At 48.1% G+C, this 24272-nt stretch overlaps 1 protein-coding gene across 4 annotated transcripts in view; it reads left to right on the top strand.

The window, feature by feature from the left end:
• Window positions 1–914: 914 nt before the first annotated feature.
• The window catches only part of Tspan11 (tetraspanin 11), a 67861-nt gene continuing 44503 nt past the window's right edge, over window positions 915–24272 (top strand). Inside the window, exon 1 of one of the 4 annotated variants that reach the window (XM_085687179.2) lies at window positions 915–1173. The gene's annotated coding sequence lies outside the window, so the exon portion shown is untranslated. The remainder of the gene's footprint in view (window positions 1174–24272) is intronic. The other 3 variants (XM_085687177.2, XM_085687178.2, XM_048444050.3) reach the window with 3 other exon arrangements.

Here is a 24272-nt window from a genome sequence, read left to right as displayed (position 1 = left end):
CAGCCCATCCTTAGGAGCTAGCTGGATACTTAGGGGGTGCTGGTGCCTCAGTAGCTAGGTAAGTTCAGCTTTCCCTGCCTTTTGTGACTCAGTTGTCAACTTCACTGACTTTAGAATCAGCTAGGAAACACACCTTTGGATGTGTCTAGGAGGATGTTTCACTGAGGGAAATTATGTGACCATATCCCATACTGGAATCTGGACTGGATAACAAAAAACAAACAAACAAACAAACAAAAAAAGCAATCTGAGCATCAACAGCCATCCCCCTCCGGTTCTTGGCTGCAGATCGAATGTGACCAGCCACCCCTGCTCTTGTCACTGTGCCGTCTGTGACCCTCTGCACCCTCACACTGTGAGACAGAACAAACCCTTCCTTAAGTTGTTCTTGCCAGGTATTTTGACACAGCAGAAAGGAAAATAACGAAGGAGCGGCAAGTCTTGCTCACTGCAGTCAAGGCTGGCTAAGCGCGGGTGTTTCTCTCTGTAGATCACATAGGGTGCTTGCCCACTGCTGGGCAGCTGGGGTCAGCAACTCTGCTTCCTCACCCACTGACAAAGACCAGGCCTTTGCTGTCTGCCCTTCCATTGTGTTCCAGTCTAAGAAGGGATCTGGCTTTTTTTAATTTTTTATTTATTTATTTGTTCCAAGGAGGGTAAAAACGATGGTCCACATGACTTTGAGAGATGGCTCTTGTGTCTTCAGGAGTAAGGAGAGAAGTAAGAGGCTCATCTCTATACCCCTCAAGGATTTACTTCTTCCCGGATCCTGAGATTTCCTCCTCTTCATGAGGACCAATCTAAGTCTGGGACGGGGATTCTAGAGTGAGTGGGTGGGTCTGGGATGGCTGCCTCTCCCTCTCCGCCCCACCCCCACCCCCCACAAGTTTCTCGGAGCCACTTCTGCACTATTGCCAGGACCAAGAGCTCCGTGTGCTCTGAACTGGAGAAAGAAAAATAAAAAGCCAGCTCCAAACAAAGAGCAGCCGGTCCCCGCCCGCCCTGGGCCTGTGGGCGCGTCCCAGCTGGCCGGTCTGCGAGAGGGGCGCCCGGCAGGCTGCAGGAGAGGCAGGGAGAGCGCGGGGTTGGGCGGGCGCCTGTGCCCAGGACAGCAGCAGTCACCGCTCCAGGATCCCGATCCTTCCCTACATCCAGTCAAGCGGTTGTGGCCTGGTAAGTGCAGGTGGCGGCAGGAGATGGGCACGCCGCTGGTGGGACTGGCACCAAGTACCAAGGGGATGCCCCAGAGGATGCCTCCAGCTCAGCTACCCATCCCCAAAAGGACCCCAGCGGGGCTGGGTGGGCAGGAAAGTGGCCCTTGAGTGAGGGTGGGACAGGAACCCACTGGACCTGTGGTGGGTGCTTGTGTAAGTGTCTATGCTCAGCAGAGGGAGTTGGGGGAGGTCGGTACTGCTCTAAACGTCCGCCTTGCGTTTCTGCCCTGGATTATTACTATTAACTTCTTGCTGGGCCTCTGAGAGAGTCTGGGCCATGTAGAATACCCAGTACATAACTGTCCCTCCGGAAAATATCCCCCTCTTTGTTCACCCCAAATGCCAGGGACTGCCCCTTGTTTGCTAGCGAAGGCAAGGCTGCAGGACCCCATGAAAAGCAGGGTCTGCTAACTGCTGGCAGCTGCTGAGTCCAGGACACTGGGGGATTGTTCCCAGGCAGTCTAGTCTGTCTTCCCAGGCTGGGCTAGCCACCAGGCCTCAGGGCCCTGCTGTGCGTTAGGGCATATGGAGTTCTGAGTTGGCAGGCCTTGTCACCTGTGGGCATGTGCTGAGCCCTGTGTCTGCAGCTGACTGCTTTGTGTGCTCAGGAGTGAAGACGATTCTGGGATGGATGTGCATCCTGTGGATTATGCAGTGTTCACAGGACTGAACTAGCTGGAAAGTAGGGGAGAGGAGGGCTGGTTGGCATCTTAACTTGGTCTAGACTTCAGCGTGCACAGGAAGAGGCAGCCAGAGGCCCCAGCAAGTGACATACACTGGGGCAGGCAGTTGGAAGGGGCATCAGAAAAAAAGGCAACATCTAGAAAATTCCTAAATGTACTCCAGGGCATAGGGTGGTGGTGGAGGGGTGGGGAGAGAGAATGAGGGTAGTATGGAGCCAGATTAGAAGTTCTGTGTTTAATACTGAATCATAAAGGAAACAGCTGGTGGAGTTTGGCACCCCGACTTTAGCCCAGGACTTAGTAGGGAATTTAGCTGCCATGATTGTGTCACGGTTCTGTACCTAGGAGGGTTATCAGAGTTCCGTGGCTTATTGTGCACAGCGGAGCCAGTAACTGGGGTCCTACGTGTCTCCTAGACAGATGGAGGATCAATATGGGGATGGCTGGGATGGGGCTTTAGGCAAGGGGATGATGCTGGGCACACAGGTGCCAGCTGGTGGCTTGGGAAAGCCCTGGGGATCTGCAGCTGCTTGGTCTGAGGTGGTAAAGGGAGCCCTTACACTCAGCACCAGAGGGGTGTCTGTCTGGAGCCGGTGTCTGGACTCTCAGGTGGAAATGTGGAAATTACAGACAGGCTTCCCACAGTTTCTATGTAAATGTCTTGGGCAGCACAGGAAAGAAACTGGCTTCGATGGTCTTCAAATACCCTGGGAGCCTTACTTCTGCTGAAAGCCTGCCTCCTGGAGAATGTGGGTGATTTGGTCTGCCATCTTGTTTAGCTCCCTGCAGTTTGCTTCCCAGAAAGTAGGAAGTGAAGAAGTTGGTACCCCAAGCCCACAGGCTTTGGGCATTCCCTGCAGAATTCTGTCTTTTGTGGCACAAGGACTTCAGAACCAAGTCCAGTCCTGGGTCAGAGGAAGGGGATGGGGGAGTTCCAGCTCAGCATTTATACACAGACAGCAAGTGCCCAGCATCAAGACATGGTCAGGAGGCTTGTGGCCCTTGAATGTCACCTGTCCCAGAGACCTTTTCATGTGGTGGCTACTTAGTTAATGTTGGTGAAGGAAAGAACCCTGGAGATGGAAGCCTAGAAACCCAGAGTTAAGCCTTATCTGGGCTCTTAGAAAAAGTCATTTCAATCTGTGGATCTGCTTCCCATTGGCCAACATCAGGGCATGTCCAAGTACCATTCTGATATTGGCTCCAGGGTCAGCCCGTCCCTTGAGGCCTTTCTTGGTGGCCCATTTGAAAGAGCCAGTTCCCAGCTAGACCCCAACACCCCAGGGTGCCCTGTTGACAGAAGTCGCTACATTCTAAACTGACCTTTGCTGTCTGCTGTAGGGTAAGTGAGAAGAAAGCGGAGGCCATCTTGGTCCTCTTCTCTGCCCCCTCCTAAAACATAGCAGGTGCTATGTTCTGGGTATTTGAGCAGGGGGTTGTAGGCATGTTTTCCTTTCTGGACCTATGGGTGTGGGAAGCAAGCCCTAGACATAGCACAAACTGTTCAGAGTTTGCAGTATGTTCTAGGTCTGCTTCCAGATAAGATTTTCTTTGAAGATGGAGTCCTCTCACACATGCTAGAAAACCACTGCACCAGAGGCTTACAGGCATGTGTCCCAACTCCACATTAAAACATACTATTGTAACTAGCCATCCATCGCTATTTAGCCTTCAAGCAGGAACTACGTGGCAACACACTTCCTCCCCCACAGAGTGGGTATTCCACAAACCAGCGCTGGTCATGGCTTGGTTTTGGTTCCTAGGATGTTAAGTCATAATCAATACAAAAATAATTCTGCACACAATGCAGCACTGGCAGGCATACGGGATGGGCATGAGATGGAGAGGAAACACTGGGCAGCAATGAGGAGGCTAAACTACTCACAGATACTTGAGAACTACACATTCAGGGTGGCTGTATCTGCCATTGTCCTCCCTGGGTGTGCTCCCTGAGCACACTGTCCCGATCACCCCAATTCCACTAGATGCCCACCCATAATCACTTTCTCTGAGCGGTGGGCAGTGGAGGGAGAGCCATCTCTGAACTCAGAACCAGCCGAGGGGAAGGAATCTGGCCTGCAGGTTCATCAGCATGCTTCCTGGTGTCTCGAATCTCACCTCTGAGAAAAAGCACTCACTCATACTCACTCTTCCTAAAAACAAAATGACATGTGACAATGTGACTGCTACCTCCAACGCCACCCCAGCCCCCAGCAGACTAGGCTTACCACGAAGCCACGCCTCTCCCAAACTTCTTGGGAGAACACTAGTCATGCTTTCAGTGAAGAAGGGGGTGACATTATTTCATTCTGGGTGGTTCGAGAGACGGGGAGTTGACCAAAGAGAACTGGAATGTTCTGTCAATTCCCCTGGGCTGCCAACTTTGCTGCTTGTACCTGGTCCTGGTCTAGTTGATCCTTGTGGGCTTCTAGGTTCAGATAAAACACCACACACACGGCAGATAAAACTGGGGAAGTGACCTGTATAGCACACATGTATTCCATGTATTCATCAAGTATCTACCATGAGCCTTGAACTTCTGGATGCGAAGGAATCCATGGAGACACAGCTGCTTCCTTCTAAGCTCTGGTTGCTGCTATTTAACCTCACTCCCAGGAAGAGATGAGAAAACAGAAGATATGGAAACCACATCACACAAACACACACACACACACAGGCACACCTGCACACCTGGAGCACATAGAGGCAGGCCCATCCTGACTCTGCTCTTCCTCCTGTGTGACCTGTGCGTCCCCTGACCTCACTGTGCATTTATTTAATTTTCTCACTTGTAGATCTGAGAAGTGATCTCTTCTAGTGAGGTGTGTGGATGGCTGAGGACAGAGGGAAAGCATGGCAGAGGGCTTGGGTTCCTGCGTGTCTGGTGACCACAGCGGAGTAGGTGGAAGACAGCTTTGTGATCACAAGGGCATGGATGGGGAAGGCGACCACTGTAGATTGTGGCTCAGTGGGAAAGATGGAGGTCTGTGGATTATGCACAGACCTGCCTTCATCTCCCTTGGGGCATCTTCCCTGGTCCCTGTCACCTGTTGTGATTTGAATGAGAATGGCCCCCATAGGTTCATATGTTTGAACACTTGGTCCCCAGTTAGTGAAATCTTTTAAGAAGAATTAGGATGTGTGGCCTTGTTGCTTTGTTAGAAGATGCATATCACTGGAGGTGGGAAATTTTTGAGATTTCAAAAAACCCATACTAGGTCCAGTCTCTCTCTCTCTCTCTCTCTCTCTCTCTCTCTCTCTCTCCCTCTCTCCCTCTCTCCCTCTCTCCCTCTCTCCCCCTGCCTAAGGATCAGGATATAAAGCTCTCAGCCGCTCCGGCAGCTGAGCACCAGCACCGACCATACCTTCCTGCTTGCTGCATGATGACCACGGACCAACCCTCTAAAATTGTAACCTGGCCCCAATTAAATGCTTTCTTTTCTGAGTTGCCTTGGTCATGGTGCCTCTTCACAGCAATGGAACAGTAGCTGAGACACTGCCTACTCCTCAAGCATACCTGTGGGGTAATCTGCCTTCTAGCAGCCTCCTCCTACCTTTTGCCACAGCCTCTCTTTAAGACTTACAATCTCCAGGAACTAGGAATATAACAGAGGTGTAAGCAGAGACTCCTTGTTTGTTCCCAACTGCCCAGACCCGAATAATCACAAAGAAACTTTATTAATTACAACATTGCTTGACCTATTAGCTCAGGCTTCTTATGAATTAACTGTTGCATCTTAAATTAACTCATTTCTATTAATCTAAATATCCCCACGAGGCTGTGGCTTACTGGTAAGGATCCAGTGTCTTTCTCCTTCGGCAGCTACATGACATCTCTTTGACTCCACCTACTCTATTATCTCTTTCAGCCTGGCCTTTGTCATAGCCAAAGCAGCTTTATTCATTAACCAATAAAAGCAACACTTATACAGAAGGACATTCCACATCACAGAGGGTTCTGGAAATGTGAGGCAAACCTCTCTCGTGGGTCCCCACTGTGTTCTGAAGCAGTGAACGGCCTCCCTTTTCGGCAAGGCCATGGGACGACCTCTTCAGGGTTCTCAACCCTACCCCAACCTTGGAGTTCTTTTTTCCTTTGTCTACATGAACTTCATGTTTTAAAAGATCTTTGTTAATCAACTTTAATCAACAAGATACTTGTTTCTCTAGTTTAAAAAAAACTTATTTTCATTTTACTATGTTTGTTCTCTTTTCTACGTTACATCATTTTTTTGAAACAATCAATTTAAGCCACTCACAAAGAGAGCAGATTCAAGGATGTTTAAAATGATGAAAACAAAATGGGGGGGGGGCAGAAATTGTCCAGTATGTTTGAGGCTTGAGAAAATAAAGAAAATTTTGTCAGACTGTGAAACTCATTTGGCAGGTAAAAGTCTCCATTACTGAGTGTCCTTGAAATATTGCAATGAGGCTTCTCAGAGTTGCCTCTGAGATGAGAATCAGCCTTCCTGCACTTGAAGATCTCTGTCCCTTCCCTGGCTTTGACCCTGCCTCCCTCAGCATCAGCTAGAGATGGGATCAGATGACTGATATTTTTTTAGTCCCATCACGTAAAGAGTAGGTATCCACTAAACGCTCGTGGCATGGACATTGCAGGAAGAGTGGTAGTCATCATAGCTGATGTGTCTTGGGAAGAGTTCATCCACCCATCAGAACCAGCGGTATAGTTTGGGGGAGCCAGTAAAGCACGGAAACACAGACGTCCGTTCCCTTGTGCAGGAGACACCAATAAAGCACAGAAACCGAGCGCCTTTCCTTTCTTCCTTGCTCTCTCTTGGCCCATCATGTTATTATTCCCTAACACTAAAGGACATTGAGTAAAGGAAGATTGATACTAAGTGACCAGCATAACCTCTGCCACCAATCTTTCCACTATATAATGTCCTCTTAAAAGGCTGACCCTGAAGCATTTAAGCTGTATGTGGTATCATCCAAATCCCACAGTCCAGAGGTCATAGGTGTGTTTTGTTCTTACCAAAAGAGCAGCAATGATGCATGAAACCGATTCAACTGTAGTTCACAGCCTTCCACAGACACAGTGGGTGGCAGCACTCAGCCCTCTGCTCCTGCGGAGGAAGGAAGGGCTGAGGAGAGCTTTTCTAATCACTGTGATGAACTATCTGACAGCTAAGGCTTAAGGAAAAAGAGGTCCATTTGGACTCATGTTTCAAAGGGCATAGCCCAGCATGACCATGAGGATAGCAACAAATTCTCCTGTCCCTGGCAGTGAAGCACAGGCAGGAAGCAGAGAGCTCAGGCAAGAAGTAGGACTAGGCTGTAACCCTCAAAGGTTCCCCCAGTGACCCACCCTTGCTACACTTGTCCCTCCCCAAAGGTTCTACAATCTTCAAACAGTGTCACCATATGGACACCAAGTGTTCAAACACATGGGCCTATGGGGCATTCTATGTGCAAGCCATGGCCCCATCTGTGAAATGGGGATGATAGCAGTGCTTTAAATATCAGCCATGGTGGTGCAGAATCTGTGAGATGGATTAGAATCCCGGCCCTCTGGATGAGGAAAGAGAATTTAAAGCCAGCCTGGGCCACATAGGAAGATTTTGTCTCAAAAGACAAAAACCAAACAAAAACCCAAAACCCATAAACTAAACAAACACTGACTTTGAGGGCTGTGATGATTATACATGTAAGAAAAGATTGTTTTTTGCCAAAGACGGGTAGCCAACCGAGGACCAACACTGCCTAGATATCTCTCATCTTGCGGTCTGCCTATGTGCCCAACCGCTAGGCATTCCCGAGCTCTGCCACTCCTTACACCGTCAAACCCCTACCAATAAGATGTGACACAGACCACCTGTGCTAGCATCCTAGTTTGGGTTTTACTGCTGTGAAGAGACACCACGAACACAGCAACTCTTATAAAGGGTAAGATTAATTGGGGCTGGCTTACAATTCAGAAATTTAGTCCCTTATGATCATGGCAGGAAGCATAACGGCCTGCAGGTAGACGTGGTGCTGGAAAGGCAGCTGAGCGTTCTACCTCTTGATCCACAGGCAGCGGAAGGGAATGACACACTAGGCCTAGCTCGGGTATCTGAGACCTGAAAGCCCGCCCAGACAGTGACAAACTTCCTCCAACGAGGCCACACCTACTCTAACAAATGCGCACCTCCTAATAATGCCACTCCCTAGGGACCAAGCATTCAAACACGTGGGTCTAAGGAAGTCATTCCTACTCAGACCACCGCAGTTATGGAGAAAAGACAGAGGGCCTCTTGGCCTAGCCTAGTTTGAGTCTAGCATGCCATTTTCACTAGCGGAAATTGCCTTGCTGGGTTACTCTCACTTTGTTGGAATGTTTCTTTATTCAATACTAAGAATACTCACGCACACCCTCCTATAAATGATTCATAAGCTACATTGTTGGAGGATGGGAAGCAGGAATCTGTCCTTCCCATGGGAGAAGAATAGAATCTCTCCACCAGTGGACAGGCCGATTTTCCTAATTACCAGCATGTCCTATATGCATGTGAATTATTTCAGGGGAGTTTGGAAGCTGTATTTGAACTCCAACATCGAGCAGTAAGTACCTCCTACAAGTTAGCAAATGGAAAACTAAACAGGGGGCTTCTTCCTCACCTGGCACATTCAGGTAACTCTCTAAACCTTAGAAAGAGTGGGTGGTGATGATGCAGGGATGGTGGGTTGCACTTGATCAGGGGACTGATATAGGCATCAGTCAGGGTGTTCTGAAGTCATAACTTTTGCTTTGGGGCAGAGTTAGGGTACCTGCGATTGCATTGGCCAGTGGCCAGGAGAATGTGTTATTTCCTTGTCCAGAGAAGACAACTATCTTTTAAAAGACAAGCATCTGTGGTGTGGGAAGTCTTTCTATGTGTTGCTTTTATTGGTTAATGAATAAATCTGTTTCAACCAGTGGCTTAGCAGAGCAGGACAAGGCAGAAATTCCAAGCAGATAGAGGAGAGAGTAAGCAGAGTCGGGAGAAGCCATATAGCTGTCGCTGGAGACAGATGCACTGAAACTTTGCTGGTAGACCACGACCTCGTGGTGGTGCACAGATTAATGGAGATGGGTTTGTTTAGGATATAAGAGCAAGCTAAGGGGGCTGGAGAGATGGCTCAGTGGTTAAGAGCACTGGCTGCTCTTCCAGAGGTTCTGAGTTCAATTCCCAGCAACCACATGGTGGCTCACAACCATCTGTAATGAGATCTGGCGCCCTCTTCTGGCGTACGGGCATACATGGAGGCAGAATGTTGTTTACATAAGAAATAAATAAATAAATCTTTAAAAAAAATAAGAGCAAGCTAAAAAATATGCTTAAGCCATTGGTCAAACAGCATTACAAATAATATAGTTTCTGTGTGTTTATTGAGGGACCGGGTGGGACAGAAGCTTCCGCCTACATATCTGTGTGCTTGGCTCACCTGTAAGGGGATTGAAGTGCTTTTCTTAGGGGTTATCAAATCCCTAGGAAATGTTTGCAATGACTTGAGATGGAACACCCATGGCTCATTGACCAGGAGCCTTAGCAGCCTCCACACTCACCTCCATGAATCACGTCACCTTCTGGACTTAAGGCCCAGAAGATTCACATCTGAGTCCCAAAGTGAACACGCAAATTGAAATTTAGACACAAGACTGTTCTTGCATTTGCACACACAGACACACAGGCCAATAAATCTATGTTCTGTGGAGACAGAAAACTGAATCAGGAAGCTGGACTCCTGGGATCCCTGACTGTAGAGGCAACCCTGCCTCTGGCAGCATCTCTGAACCTGCCAGGTCTGGTCCTGACCCTGAAACATTGCTCTTCTCTTTGGAATGGGCAGGTTTGCCTATGTCCCTAAAAAGAGAAGAGTGTCAGTGGCCCTTAACGTCAGGCGGGGGAGCCTTCCAACCTTTGGCTCTACAGAATTCCTCAGAACCCAATCAGTAGTGACATTTCCCACACGACTGCATGTGTGTGTGTGTGTGTGTGTGCGTGCGCATGCACACACACACAGGCAGCTCCTAGGAAGGAATGATCTTGAGGTTCACCACAAAACCATAGTGCTTTATTCAAGACATAATACAGACATTATTTGGAAAGCAAATGAAAAATTTTATAAACTCTCTGTCTGGGAAGAAAAATGAGTTTTTGTATCGTTGGGACACTTGGTCCAATTCCTATCACCCAGAAGGGAGTGTGTGCCCATCTGATTCACAGCCAGCAGTTATAAGCACCCCTAAGCAGGGAATATCCTTTCCATAATGAAAGCCTGAGGGGCAGCCCTCCCCCCTCCCCGTCGTGCACAGAATATAGAAACTGGGACCCTTCTTGCTGTGCTGAAACTGGGGGAATTGAGTCTGGTAACTTTCTAAGAGGTGTTAACACCTGCTGCTGGGTTTGGCCAGACAACAGGGACATCTTGTCTCTGATGCTTTGGTGCAAACTGCACTTGAAAGAATAGCCCAGAAACAATCGAAACAGTGCCCAACGGCTGTGGCTACATGGACTCAGAGCTTGAGGTCCTAAGAGTCAATCCACTCAGTGCCCTCAGCTGAGTACAGGGTCCAGAAGCTGTGGCAACAGTGTGGGTCCATCCAGAAGCTGCATTATGGAAAGGGAATTGGGTCAACATCCATCCCTAACCCGCTGTTGCTGGGGTCCGAACTGAGGGCTGAGCACAGGGGATGCTGTTCAGAAGTGTCTTGAAAATTTTACGGTAAGAGAAGCAAGGTGCAATTTAAACCATAGGACACGGGACATTATGGACAGGAAATAGTCAAACTAAGAAGATCATGTCAGGAACTCCAAAGACTGTGGGAGGAGAAGAAGAGGGAGTACTTCAGGGTATGGGGTTTCCATCGTCGGTGATGAGAAAGTTCTAGAACTGCAAGAAGGTGAAAGCTACACAACCTTATGAATGTATTTAACACCACTGGACTGTATGTATTAAAATTGTCACTGTGGTAAATTTAATATTGTGTGGATTTTATTACCATGAAAATAGGTGAGGTGGATGTAGCTGGGGCCCAGAGAAAACAACAGCAACTGGACCATCTGCAACCTCACAGGTCCCCTTCAGTTTGCCCTGCTCCTGGGGTAGTTTTAACGTTGGACAACTGTACAATTATCATACTCATTAGGGGATTAAAAGGCATGAGCTCAGAGTCTTAGAGCTGAGGTTGTGCTGCGGTCTCAGCTTTGGGATAAGTGAGAGAGGAGGTGATAGTGACGAGAGAAGCATAACTTGGAGAGGTGCTCAACACCCCTCTTCCGCCAGCAGAGCTCCACTTGACTTACGATTTTATATATTGAAGTCTACTGGAAAAGTTATTTAAAGAACATACTCCCAGAACACCCACTTTGTCATGTATAAGTAAAGAAACTGAGGCACAGAAAGGGATAGCATCCCATTCACTTGTCCGCCAGTACAGAGCGGAAGGAACCCCTGACATCCGGGCTTCTGCTTGCCCACCCCATCCTGCTGAGAGCTCAGTGGACTTCCAAGTGGTCCCCCAAGGGATCCCTTTCTTTGGTAATCCCATGAAGGGAGGGCTTCCCTCAGCCCCTTCACTCTCCTGGGGTCCAGGCGCACACACATCCCAAACTTTACCCAAAGAAAGAAGCAAGCATCTCCTGCAGGTATTGGGGCCTTGAACCCTGCGCAGCTGGACTAAGGAAAGAGTAGCTTTTCTGCAGATGATAGCTAGCTCCTTCCGGTGGAGACCATCAGGGAAATTATAATACATAAGTCCTATCTCTGAATGGGGGGAAGCATAAACTCTATCGTCACTATAATCAGGCTGGGTTTCTTCAGAGTGCTCAGTCTACGGCAAGGCCCCTGAGCTTTCCGAAGTATGCTTGAAGCTTGGAATGTGAAAATTCAGTCTGCTGTGCAGTCGTTTCTCTACGTGGGGGTCAGGGTTTGACTTCTCATCCTAAGTTTCCTCCACTTCCCTGACTGGATCTACACATGCCAGCCTGGAACAGTTGCTAGGGACTGATGTGGTTATACTAGGCTTGGTTGGACAGCCACCGGTGGGCTCTCTGCTACATCCAGCAGAGCCACAGGATGTCAGTTAATATATGTCTGATGGTCCCTTCAGGTAACTGTATTTTCAGAACTCATTTAAATGAATGCTCCTTCCACCGGACTCTGAGGGCCACGTGAGTTTGTTTAACTTAACCTCCTAAGTGGTGACTGTAATTCCTACCCCTGGACCAGAGAAGACAGATCCTTATTGCTTATAAAATCTAGGTCAAAGCCTTGAGCCTGGTATGCACTCTTGTCCAGTCCCTTCTCCTAGAAACTATTGCCCAAGCTCCCTCTTCAGCACCTTGCAAGTACATCTTGGCCTTGAACTTCACACACTCTGCTGAAGTGCCATTACTCTGCCTGTTGCCCCAGCTCTGAGTGTTTGGAGGTCAGAGACTGTCTCATTAATTCTTTTCCATCTCTACCACCTACCACGTGTGTACACATATGGGGACCTTAGACATTTGGTGAATTAATAGACTAATTATCTAATCTCGGGGGAAATGGATATATAAATAACTTCCCCGTGCTAAGCGAGGAGAGGCCTGAGGCAGGGTCGTGAAAGGAATGGAATGGGCGGAGTTCCAAGATGCTCACTGAGGAGGATGCAAAGCAAGGCGCCATGACGGAACTGAGGATGAGGGATGAACAAGGAACAGTCAGGTATAGGGTCCCTTTGAGAGGATGTCTAAGGGATAGGGGGGTAGCAGGAGAAACAAATGGCTACTCTAAACGGATTGTGGCCCTGGGTGAGCCGAGATTTCAGCAGGCTCTGATAGCTGTTCCCAATTTCCCTGAACAGAAACATATTTAGCCGTGATTGTGGAAGGCAGAAAGTTCAAGAGGGCAGCTATGCCTTCTGGAGACGGCCTTTATGCTGTGTCCTCTCAAGCCACAGACAGAGGGTAAGAGGAGATGATCAAGTGATCCAGAGGAAGCCCCGTTTTGTTTTCTAACAAACCCACAGGAGAAAATTAGCCCACCCTGTGAGAACACCATTAACAGGCTCTTGTCTGGTCCTTCTCTGCTGTACTGAGGATTAAGCTTCTAACGCACGAGCCTTGGGGCCATCTCCAAACCATGGCAATCAAGGCTCGTTGGAGATAGACAAGAAGACTCGAGAGAAAACGGGGTCATGAAACCGGTGAGGCCGTTTCTTAGCCACTGTTCTATTGCTAGGAAGTGACACCACGGCCAAGGTGACTCATAAAAAGAAGCATTTAACTGGGGGCTTGCTTATAGCTTCAGAGGCTTCGTCCTTTATCAACACAGCAGAGGGCATGGTCGCATATAAACAGGCGCTGGAGCAGTGTCTGAGACCTGCATGTCTCGATGTAAAGAAAGCAGGCAGCCAGCAGTACTGGGTCTGCTGGCACTGGCTTTTGAAACCTCACAGCCCACCCCCAGGGACATATTTCCTCCAACGAAATCACGCCTACTTCAACAAGGCCACAACTCCTAATCCTTCTAATTTTTCCCAAATAGCCACTCTCTGCTGACTAAGCATTCTAATATATGTTCCTATGGGGTTGTTCTTATTTAAGCCAACACAGGCCATATCAGTGGTCACCATGGAGAGTGTTTCAGAAGAAGGTGTGGTCAGGGTTGTGGCTCAGTGGCTTAAAGAGCAAGCCCAGAACTCGTGAAGCTCTGGGTTCCATCCCCAGCACATAAGAAAGGGAGCGGTTGGGAAATGGGGTGTGTCAGTGTCTCACTTTCTTCAGAGAAGACTGGAAATCCACTGCCATGGCTACTAGAAGTGACTTTGGGAATCACAGGGTGGTGACCATCAGACAGTAGTGAGTTCAGAGTGTCTGGATGAGGGAATGACCTCTGATCTCAGGATTGAAGGAGGCTCAATCCTCATTGTCTGTACAGCTGGGTTTATAATCATCTAGGAGACACATATCTGGGTGTGTCTTTGAGGGTGTTTCCAGAGAGGCTTAACTGGTGAGGGAGACGCACCCTGAACGTGGACAGCACGATCCAATGATCTGAAGCCCTGGGCTGAATAAAGATGAAAGAGAAAGGAGGAGAAAGCCAGTTGAACACGAGACTCTCTCTCTCTCTCTCTCTCTCTCTCTCTCTCTCTCTCTCTCTCTCTCTCTCTTTTCTCTCTCTCTCTCTGTCTCTCTCTGTCTCTCTCTCTCTGTCTCTCTCTGTCTCTCTCTCTGTCTCTCTCTCCTCTGTGTCTCTGTCTCATGATTATGCTTATAGTGTGACCAACCACCTCACGCTTCTGCCACCATGAATACAGTGTAACCAACTACTTCATACTTCTGCCACCATGAATACAGTGTGACCAACTACTTCACACTTCTGCCACCATGGATACAGTGTGACCAACCACCTCATACTTCTGCTACCACATCTTTCCCACCATGATGGAATCTATCCTTTGAAATTCAAACCAAAATTACCCTTCCTTTGTAAGTTTCTTTTGTCTGATGTTTTGTCATAGCCACAGAAAGAGTGATTTTTCATCAAATACTAGAGGGAAGCAGGCCTGGGAGCCCACGGGAGACTTGAGATGCAGGGAGCACTGTGACTAGACACAACTTGGAGCCTTAGACCTGAATTCACCCCATTGCTGTCACTGTTTCTAATGGCGGTCTAGTTCCTTGCATCTAGAATCAGAGCTACAGTAGAATTTCATTTCTTTTTTGTGAGAGAGATATTAACCAAAGAAGACTGACTCCCAGAGATGTAATCCAGTGAGAAAAAAAAAGTGCTTAGCTTCTAAACCAGAACCCAGCAGGAAAATCACTTGAAAAACAAAGATTGTCTCCCATGTTTCAGTCTAGGATGGGGAGGCAATCCCACTGCACCTGGTCATTCCAGATACAGGATCACATGGTCTCATCTCTTTCCCTGTCATACAAAGGACATTGTGTGTGCCCAGACCAGCTATACTAGCATCAACTTGACACAGATGTTCACTGCCCCCCCTCCTCAAGACCTTCTGAAAGAGATTTCCAGGAAAAGGTCCAACTCCAGGTGTGGTGGTGGCAATTGTGTGGTTTTTACAGTTCTGGAATGTCTTAGTTAGGATTTCTATTGCTGAGAAGAGACACCATGACCAAGGCAACTATTACAAAGGAAAACATTTAATTGAGACACTTGCTTATAGTTCAGGGGTTTAGCCCATTATCATATGATGGAGAGCATGCTGGGAATATGGCACGTGCAGGCAGACACGGTGTTGGAGAAGTAGCAGAGTGCCCTGCATCTTGACTTACAGGCAATAGGAAGTGGTCTGAAAATCTGGGCGTGGCTTGAGCATATATGAGCCCTCAAAGACGGCCTCCACAGTGATGCACTTCCTCCAGTAAGACCACACCTCCTAATAGTGCCACTCCCTTTGGGGCCATTTTCTCTCAAACTACCACACGGGGATAGCGCCACATGTCCAGATCTCCCAGTGTTTCTGTAGCCACCCAGACAACTCTAAAATGACCTCGAACTTGAGAGCCACTGTGCTCTCCTCTCCTGCCTTTGTCTGGGCAGTTCAAACTTGATTTCAGGGGGTATGTGTGTTCCAGGAAGAAAGGTCATGGAGAGCACAGGCATAGAGCACATGGAGGATATTTTGTAAGTGTTACTTTGCATTCAAAGATGAGGGGGAAAAAAACGAGAGAAATAACTTAGGGAGGTATGGTGGCTTGGATGAAAATGGCTGTCCTTAGGCCCATAGGAAGTGATACTATTAGGAGATGTGAACTTAAAGGAGAACAAGTGTCACTGGGGGTGGGCTTTGAGGTTTCAAAAGCCCATGCCTGGCCCAGTGGCTCTCTCTTTTCTGTGATCTGCCAATCCAGATGTAGAACTCTCAGTTACTCCTCTAGCCCCATGTCTTCCTGTGTGCCACCATGATGACAATGGACTAAACCTCTGAACTGTAGGCCAGCTCCAATTAAATGTTTTTCTTTCCAAGAGTTGCCTTGGTCATGGTGTCTCTTCACATGGCTGCAGGGGTGAGTGGCAGATGCTGTCCACATCATAGCAGACCAGAAATAGGAAGCCAAGAAGACAAATTCCAAGGACCTGTCCCCAGTGACCTACCTCCTCAGCTAGTCTGTTTCCTAAAGGTTAGACAGCTACCCAAAACAGAGCCACCAACTTGGGACCAAGCATTCAAAATGTGAGCCTCTGTTGAACATTAAAGATTCAGATCACAACATACATCCACTCTTACATCTCCAGATCTTTGATCTAGGGTGCTGTGGTTGGGCAACTGTATACCCTTCATGCTGGGAGAAGGGGAGAGCAACTTCTAGACCATGGGAAGCCTAGGCCACCTTGTGACATAAACATGAGTGAGTTTGATGCCACTACCCACCACTGGAAGAAAGACAACCACTTACCAGCCCCAGCTGGAAGGAATCTGTGGTCTTCTATTTTTCACTTTGTCGCTATTGTTTGTTTGTTTTGTCAAATATAGCAACCCCAGCTGTTTCCTATCTTTCTTGAGATTGTTCAGCCCAAGCCTTAGACTCCTTTCACCATGATATATTATTACATTGTCCAGCCTCTGCTTGGCAACATCCAGTGAAAAAGTCAGAAGGAGGGCACCTATGTTCGGCAGGAAATGATGGGTGGTACAGAGCAATGCTGGTTAATTGGAAATGAGACATTGAAGGAAGGTGGGCAGCTTGCTAATCTCACAGCTGTATGGGGTACACATTGCACAGTTCCATGAGAAGCCATGCACATGAGCCATGTTGGGGCTGTCTCTTCCCAGAGTTCGATGATGGGACTGTGGGATCTGTCTCACTCCCTTGATGAATCTGACACCCCATGCTCTTGGGTCTTCCTGGAGCCATCAAACTTATCCTAATTGGGTCACCTGAAAACTCATTCTAGTCTGAGGGGCTTGTAGGAAGGGTTTCCGAGTTCCCAGATTCAAGATCCGAGTTCTCTCCTACAAGTCTGAGACCTCAAACCTGGATCTACCACATAAAACAGAAGCTGTGGCCCAACCTCACTCACTGACACCCTCAGCCTGGGAAGATGTTGTCCTGTACCTGAAACAGGAGGGCCCCTGACCAGGAAGTCTGTGTGGCTTCTCAGGCCCTTAGTTCCCTAGGCTATAAACTAAAGAAACCATACATCCCGGAGCTGAAGGTAGGATGACCTACTTCCCTTGGGTTTGGCATTTATGGACATCCTGAACTGTTTAGGTTCCATGAGCACAGTATATCTCTAACCTTGGGATACAGAAGGGAAAGGAATGATGGGGAGGGGGTGGAAGACAGATGGGGAGCCCTTGGTGTAATCTATATTGAGTGCCCCTGGTGATAAAGCCTTTAAGGTCCTAGGTTTCCCCAGCTTCAGCTGTGGATACAGCTTTAAGGACTATAACAAAGGCCAGATAGAGAAGGTTCAGAAACTGAGGCAGGGGGATGACTGTACATCCATTCTCAAGGTTTGTCAGCTGCCTGGCTCTAGCCATGGTTCCTCAGTGGTCTGGCTCATCAGAAAGCGTTGATCTTTCTTAGGATGTTTCCCATTTGTGGGATGGGAAATGCCCTGTTCCCGGGGAGTCTTGTCAAGATCAGTTTAAAAGGGCTGTCTGCTTTGATGTGTGGCAGGTATAGGTCTGAATTTCTCATCTGAGGTTAAAACTGTGAGGAGAAAGAGAATGTTGTGGAAATGGCAGAGAATACCCAAGGGAAGGCAGGAGTTCCCAGAGCTGACCTGGGTAAGGCTGTCCCAGGAAGCCCTGGCTGCACAAAGTCATCTGTGCAGGAACTCTCATTGTGCACAGCACAGGCATGGGGCACAGAAGCCAGGTACAAGATGTTCGTCTCTCCCTCCATGATCTTCAGCTCCACTTCCCTGGGGGTCTGGGGGAGAGGACAGAGAACCATCCGAGTAACTCTCAAGAAGTTTGAGACCTGTCAGGAGATTCCTCAATAGATCTGCCCAATGGTTTCCTCTTTCCTTCAACACCAATTGATGCCCACACACCCTGAACCCTGTTCGATGCTCAGGATCCAGAACTGAGTTCCAGTTTCAACTATGACTAGAGTTGAGGGTTGCAACTTGGGGTTCACTAAAGGGGCTTGATGATTATGGATTTCAGAGTCATACACAGTTGGAGAAACCCACTGAGGTGGAAAGGGTGGAATGGGCAGATACAGCGGTTTGGAGAGTAAAGGAGATTGCAGACAGATGGCCGGACATGGCGGTGATGAGCCTGCAGTTAGCATCACCCATCCACAGAACATTCTTAATAATGACAATAGCAGACAATGGGTATCAACTGGTATTGTCCCAGACACAATAGGTATAAACAGGGATGTTGTGTGGGTACTCAGGAACATGTCACCTGATAAGACTGCCTGACCACCCTTAGCTTACTGTGTGGCCTCTGTATAACCTCTGTGGCCCTTTCTGCCTCTGTGGCAGGAGCTGGTTCTGAGGCCTATCTCGTGGGCTATTTGTGAGGCTTAAAGAGATATACTTATGAAGTACTCAGAGTAGCAACCTCTGTGGTGTGTGTGTGTGTGTGTGTGTGTGTGTGTGTGTGTGTGTGTGTGTGTGAGACAGCCATGACTGTTGCTGGGAACCTCCATCTAGGATGCAGAGATGCTCTGAGATGACCGTGTGGACAAAGGACTTGAGAAGGATGCCTCTGCTGACTGAGTAAGGGAGGTCATCTTTGCAGTTCAATACGCAGAAAAACTGCAGCTTGGCATCACAGAGAAAGTTAGACCCAAGATTGAGCCAGAGCCCAGGTCTCCTCAAGTCTGCCCTCCTGAAGTCGCAGGGGCTGGGGAAGGCGACATAAGCACCAAAGACAACTATCACCATCTGAACATGATGAGCTCATGCCCACTGTGATGGCCAAAGCCACTGGGGTACCCCTGCTGGAGTCCTGACTTCAGGTCACCCAGGCTGCAGCCAGCCTTGCAGCGCCCGTGCCTGGAAACCTCCGAAACCATGAGCTAAATTAAGCTCTTCCTCCTTTCAGCTGACTTCTCTGACATTTTGTCACAGCAAACGAAGTTGACACACCACCCACTTTCCACTGTCCTTCACTGAGGAAGGTTACTGAGCTCTGGGATAAATTGTCCTTTGAGCATTTCAGGATATAAAATTCTTACAAATTCTCCAGTCAGAGACAGAATTGACCCAGCATCACCTCTGATGTGCAAGGCAGAAAGCTGAGGCCTGGAGGTCATTTGACTTGCCACGGATCACCGTGCTGGGTGACAATTGGTGTTCACACTCAATGATTAGTGCTGCTGCTGTGTTTGTTTACACACCAGTCTTGTCGTGTGTATGGGAAGTTCCCGATTCGAAGATCAGACTGCAATTTTTAAAAGGGGAAAAAAGTCAGAACCACTTAGCAGAAAATAACAGCAAAAAGAACCTGAGAAAACTCGTGTGTGTGTGTGTGTGTGTGTGTGTGTGTGTGTGTGTTGCATGTGGAACCTGATGGGAAAACATAGCTAAAGACAGAGCAGAGGGTGGACTATTGTATATAATGCATGGGATGCTGCAAGTGAGGCCAAAAATAGAAAGGAACAAAAAGTCCAAACTTTGCTCAGGACAGAAAGGCTAGGGGTTCTTCCTGTCAGGATCTTAACTCAAGGCCCGCCTACAGCACCATCCATGGGACTCTCTAGTTAGCTATCGACCCTGAGTTTGATCCAAACAGTGGCCCACATCCATCCACGTGTGCGCAGTAGCTGACCCCGACATACTGACAAAGTGGTGCCTCCCCAGAGACTCTGCATATACTTTACAGTGGGACTCACAACCACAGGATTTCACATCTCAAGTTCAGGCAGCCAGGGACAAGGATGTGGTTCCCTCCAGCCGATTCTGTGAACACAGCTGGATCCTTTGTAATACACAGCATGGTGCCTCCCTCAGAACCAACTACAGTGTGTACCCAGGACAGACACCATGTTCTTCTTAGCTCTCGCTGGAGACCACCAATCTGAAGGAATCTGCAAGAAACCAAAATTAGAGCTACAGAGGGGTAGGTCAAGACATTCTGCTGTGTCAGGGCTCACCCTCAATTTCCCACCAGGGGACTGAATGGCAAATTAGGGGACCACAGGGGTCCTTAGCTTTGCCTCCCTCTCTAACCCTCAGTCAGAACTGTCCATCAGGAGTGGAGGCCTTCTGTAGACAAAGCCACAGCATGACCTCTGGCTCCTCCCGCCACCCAGGCTCGGCTTCAGTTCTCAAAGAAGCTCAGTAGCTAAAGGGTTTGCCTTGAAAGCCTGGTGACCTGAGTTCAGAACCCACGATGTAAGAGGGTAACACATGGGCCCGTAATCTTGCCGAGGTCACAATTGCGAGGCAGAGGCAGGAGGATTTGCTGGAAGTTCAAGATCCAGCAGCCATGAATCAATGCCCTTGTCTCAAAAAAGGTGGAAAGTGATTATCTATACCTAAAGCTGTCCTCTGATCTACACACAAATACACACACACACACACACACACACAGAGAGAGAGAGAGAGAGAGAGAGAGAGAGAGAGAGAGAGAGAGAGACAGTGACCCTTGTAGATGCTTCCAGCTGCCCCTTCAGCTCCCAGCTCTGGAATCACTGAGAGTCCTGTACTCCTAGCTTCTCGGCCTTGTGAGAACCATATCTGGCTCGCCAGGACAGCAGGCCCCTTCTGGGCTCCTTCTAAGACCTCTCCTCTTCTGAACTCTCTGAGACTGTATCCAAGGCATAGAAGGTGGGGCTTGCAGCAGAGAGACTGTAGTCCCCAAGCCTCACAGCTGGTGACATTATACATTCAGTCCTCAGGAAAGGTCCAGAACGTGACATCACCACCCAGGCATCTGCTCTTGCTTTTCTAAGATGTGACCTCGGCAACCCCTGAATCCAGCTTTGTTCCTCCATCAACACTCTGACCCAGGAATGGTGCCTGAAGCCACTGCTCCCAAGGATCAGTGAAAAGGCTTCAGCGTTTCGGTGGAAACTGTCTTAAATGTGTGTTGCATGGGAGGATGTGCCCACACTGTGTGATTCCCACCACATCTGGGTGATGCCTGACTGTTCCTAGACTTGGCTCCCAGGACTGAGGCAAGGAGAGATCCTGAGATCAGCAGCATCTTGAAGCAGAATGATGTCATTCCTTCCTGGTCCAGGCCTCAAAAGCCCTGTCTTCTTTTTTTTTTAATTGATTTTATTGAGCTCTACGTTTTTCTCTGCTCCCCTCCCTGCCTCTCCCCTCCCCTTCAACCCTCTCCCATGCTCCCAATTTACTCACAAGATCTTGTCTTTTTCTACTTCCCATGTATATTAGATCCATGTATGCCTCTCTTTGTTGTCTAGGTTCTCTGGGATTGTGAGTTGTAGGCTGGTTTTCTTTGCTTTATGTTTAAAAACCACTTATGAGTGAGTACATGTGATAATTGTCTTTCTGGGTCTGGGTTACCTCACTCAATATGATGCTTTCTAGCTCCATCCATTTGCCCATAAATTTCAAGATGTTATTTTTTTCTGCTGTATAGTACTCCATTATGTAAATGTACCACATTTTTCTTACTTTTCAGTTGAGGGGCATTTAGGTTGTTTCTAGGTTCCAGTTATGACAAACAATGATGCTATGAACATAGTTGAGCACATGTCTATGTGGCACGATTGAGCATCCTTTAGATACATACCCAAAGGTAGTATTGCTGAGTCTTGAGGAAGGTTGTTTCCTAATTTTCTGAGAAATCGCCCTACTGACATCCAAAGTGGCTGTACCAGTTTGTACTCCCACCAGTAATGCAGAAGTGTTCCCTTTACCCCACAACCTCTCCAGCATAAGTTGTCATCAGTGTTTTTGATCTTGGCTATTCTTACAGGTGTAAGATTAGAATCTCAGAGTTGTTTTGATTTGCATTTCTCTGATGACTAAGGATGTTGAGCATTGCATTAAGTGTCTTTCAACCATATTAGATTCCTCTACTGAGAGTTTTCTCTTTAGGTCTGTGCCCCATTTTTTTTATCAGATTGTGGTTTGTTTGTTTGTTTTTTGTTTGTTTTTTTTTTTTTGATGATCAATTTCTTGAGTTCTTTGTATATTTTGGAGATCAGACCTCTGTCTGATGTGGGATTCGTAAAGATCTTTTTCCATTCTGAAGGCTGTCGTTTTGTCTTGCTGACCGTGTCCTTTGCTTTACAAAAGCTTCTCAGTTTCAGGAGTTACCATTTACTAATTGTTTCTCTCAGGGTCTGTGCTGCTGGAAGTTGTCTCCTGTGCCAATGTGTTCAAGGGTACTTCCCACTTTCTCCTCGAAGAGGTTCAGTGTGGCTGGCTTTATGTTGAGGTCTTTGATCCAATTGGACTTGAGTTTTGTACATGGTAATAGATATGGATCTATTTTCATTCTTCTACATGTTAAAATCCAGTTATGCCTGCACCATTTGTTAAATATGCTTTTTTTTTCATTTGATTTTTTTTTTGCTTCTTTGTCAAAAATCAGGTTTCGAAGATGTGTGGATTAATATCTGGGTCTTCAATTCGGTTCCATTGGTCTTCCTGTCTGTTTTTATGCCAATACCAGGCTCTTTTCAGTACTGTAGCTCTGTAGTAGAATTTGAAGTCAGGTATTGTGATGCCTCCAGAAGTTCTTTTATTGTACAGGCTTGTTTTGGCTATCCTGGATTATTTTCTTTTCCATATGAAGTTGAGTACCATTCTTTCGAGATCTGTGAAGAATTTTGCTGGGCATTGCATTAAATCTGTAGATTGCTTTTGGTAAGATTGCCATTTTTACCATGTTAATTCTACCTACCCAAAATCATGGGAGATCTTTCTACTTTCTGGTGTTTTCTTCAATTTCTTTCTTCAAAAATTTACAGTTCTTGTCATACAAATCTTTAACCTGCCCCCTCTGCAGCCCTCCTCCTGCCTGTTTGAAAACCTTCTCTTTTGCCCCTTCCCATAAGCACCCTCGCTTAGCACAACTGATGTCAGCCCTCACTGAGAACGTGGCCCTGTGCCCTCACCCTCCAGTCCCTTTTTCACCTCTGCCTCCCAGCTTCCTCCTCCCTCACCTCTGCCTCCCAGCTTCCTCCTCCCTCACCTCTGCCTCCCAGCTTCCTCCTCCCTCACCTCTGCCACCCAGCTTCCTCCTCCCTCACCTCTGCCTCCCAGCTTCCTCCTCCCTCACCTCTGCCTCCCAGCTTCCTCCTCCCTCACCTCTGCCTCCCAGCTTCCTCCTCCCTCACCTCTGCCTCACAGCTTCCTCCTCCCTCACCTCTGCCTCACAGCTTCCTCCTCCCTCACCTCTGCCTCACAGCTTCCTCCTCCCTCACCTCTGCCTCACAGCTTCTTCCTCCCTCACCTCTGCCTTCCAGCTTCCTATTCCTCTGCTCACTCCTTTCATCACCTTTCTGCTCCGTGTGTCTGATCGGCACAGGGACTACCCACTGTGCCCAGGATCTGCACAGGGACTACCCACTGTGCCCAGTCCTACTCTGTCTCCTGTCCTCTCTTCTGATGTCATCTCCACATTGGACTCCAGTGCCCGATACATATTTCTACCCTTACTAGAGAACTCTGGGAAATGTGGGACTACCCACTGAACATTCCCGGACACACTCCCAAGCTCCTGAACTTACATGCAATGACCATGCTAGGACCACTGCTCTCTCCAGACTTTCAGTCCTGAGCCTTGCACCAATATCCTTCCCATACACCTTCTCATATACCAGCGGGGACACTGACAGTCCCCTGGGCGTAGGGGGAATCTCACTAGAACCCCTCCTCTTAATCATTATGGTCTTCAGCAGAGGCAAAATTAGCCCGTGATTAGTATCCCCCGCCCCATGCAGCATGAAGGAAATGCAAAGCAAATATCCATATGCATGAGATACACAAATAAAATGTGTAAACAAATATCCATATTTATAAGAATGAAACACACAGGCAAATGCATTCGTGAGATGTTCGGTGGCCACAGCCAACATGATGCTCTGACCACAGCCCAGCTGCAGCACACCTGGCACAGGCCGGCACAGGCCGGCACAGGCCGGCACATGCTGGCACATGCTGGCACACATGGCAGGGTTCACTGTTTGTCCCACCAGAGCAGAGAAGCAGTGATTAGTTATCACATATCCAGATGTGTGGCTTAAAGAAATTCCAGGTTTGGTGGAGGTGACCCGTCCAGGGACAGCGTAGCAACTCCAAAATTATCAGAGCCCCAAGTTCTTTGAACATGTGGCACTGCCCTTTCCAACCTATGGTTTATGGTTTGGAGCACAAAGTGGCTGCTTGAAGTCCAGCCATAGCATCAGCATGCCAAGCAGCCAGGGCAAGGGAAAGAGGGACACAGCCTTTCTCATTCTCAGGATGTGACTGACTCTGTCGGAGGTAAAGAACG

Source organism: Myodes glareolus, chromosome 3 (assembly GCF_982192425.1).
Source record: "Myodes glareolus chromosome 3, mMyoGla1.1, whole genome shotgun sequence".
In the NCBI taxonomy this organism is placed as follows: Eukaryota; Metazoa; Chordata; class Mammalia; order Rodentia; family Cricetidae; genus Myodes; species Myodes glareolus.
Note: the sequence above shows the minus strand (reverse complement) of the source record. Positions and strands in the feature narration are given on the sequence as shown.